The sequence below is a fragment of the Suncus etruscus genome, chromosome 12, assembly GCF_024139225.1.
Source record: "Suncus etruscus isolate mSunEtr1 chromosome 12, mSunEtr1.pri.cur, whole genome shotgun sequence".
NCBI classification, from domain to species: domain Eukaryota; kingdom Metazoa; phylum Chordata; class Mammalia; order Eulipotyphla; family Soricidae; genus Suncus; species Suncus etruscus.
In genome coordinates, this window is record NC_064859.1 from 42323705 (window position 1) to 42325328 (window position 1624).

General features: G+C 42.7%; 1 pseudogene; it reads right to left on the minus strand.

Annotated features, from left to right (window-relative positions):
• Positions 1-492: 492 nt before the first annotated feature.
• On the minus strand, positions 493-1210 carry LOC126024155 (Y-box-binding protein 2-like; annotated as a pseudogene).
• Positions 1211-1624: the final 414 nt, after the last annotated feature.

A 1624-nucleotide genomic window follows, 5' to 3' on the forward strand; every position in this document is an offset into this window, starting at 1 on the left:
GACTCAGAAGTTAAAGTCTAAGAGCATTATAGTATGAATTTATAGCATCTAAGTTTCCTTTCCATAGACTTCTCTAAACAAAAATACTAGAACATTTCTGTAAATATACTTAATTTGAAAATAAGTTGCTAAATATTTTTATACTTAGCAGGAAAAAAAATGTACTCTTCTTGAATAAAAATCAGTTCTATAGATTTAAAAAAAGATGCCTTTAGATATACACAATAAAGAATTATAGCATTTGGGAAACATTCTCTAAGATTACCAAAATCCAATAAAATCTAGCAACATCATGCATTTCCCCTGAACTGTGCAAACTAATTAACAATGTGATCCAAAAAAAGCTAGGCATGAAGAGGCTGCAGGATAAGACATCTACTTTTAGGGGTGACCCAGGTATAGAAAGTTCTGAGAGCAGATTCCTCTCATTTGGGCTTTGGCTGGGCTTGGTTTCACCTGCCCCACCGTCTGTCAGGGCCTTTGGTACCTGAGTCAGAGTCTGGATAGTGGGATCTGCTCATCTCCCTGTTGGTCCCCCTCCAATGGGGCTGTCTCTTTGGGTTCTACCCCATCAGTTTCTTGATAGGCTGCTGCTGGTTGGAGGGCCAAGAGCCTCTCACAAAGTACTGTCAGTAGAGGAAGGGTGGTGGGTGTTGGCAGGTGAGATGTTCCCTATAGTTTTCAGCTATCTCCTCTTCATGTCCAGGTTCTGTTCCACCTAGAGACCTCGGCCACCATGGGTGGTGGGGCAGATGGGTGAGGCAAGGGATGAATCAGCTTCCCTTCACTGGAACACCACCAGGCCCAGTTACATTAGCAGCTTCTGCACCCTTCTCTCCTTCTACATCAAACTCCATAGTCTTTCATCTGCAGTGCTGCACAGAAACATCTTGGGGTTGTTTTTCTTATTAGCTGTCTGATGAACAAAGACATAATTACTGGTGTCATGCCTGTTGATGAATCCATAACCATTCCAAATGTTGAACCATTTAACAGTGTCCAGCACTTGGATTGCCACTACGAACTTGTTTGCCTGACTCCAGATTTGGGGCATGGGAGAATCTCTAAAGGGTATGACACATTCAGTTTGGTGAGAAAAATCCTGGTAAACACAGGAGGGCAGCATGAAGCAGCTCAGAGTGAGGGTCATGTATGCCACCACTTCAGTAAAGGGCATAGCAATCCAGTCCAACATGAAGGAGGCTAACATGGCAATAATCCAGGAGGGGACCATGTCATTCTCCCTGGCCAATGGCAGATGGTCTTGTTCCACTACATAATTTTGTTAACTTCCAAGTACCTGAAAAACTTGTCAAATAAAGCTTGTTTTTGTCCCTGTACTGAGGTTCTTGTTCTCAAGTCCCTATTTGGGCACCAGATGGAAAGGCTCATTTGTTGTCCAATCCCAGGTAAACAGGTTTAAAATAGGGACACCACAAGGATTAAGGAAAGAAGAGAGTAATAAGGAAGACAAACATGGGATCAGAGGGCTTCCAGCTTAATGGAATGAGAACCAACTTGTACAATAGAGTTCTCCTGTGAGAACTTTATTGTACAGACCCAATCAAAATGGGGAAGAGGCAGACATAGTTAGCAGACAAAAGTACCTCTCTCAGGCCAATCA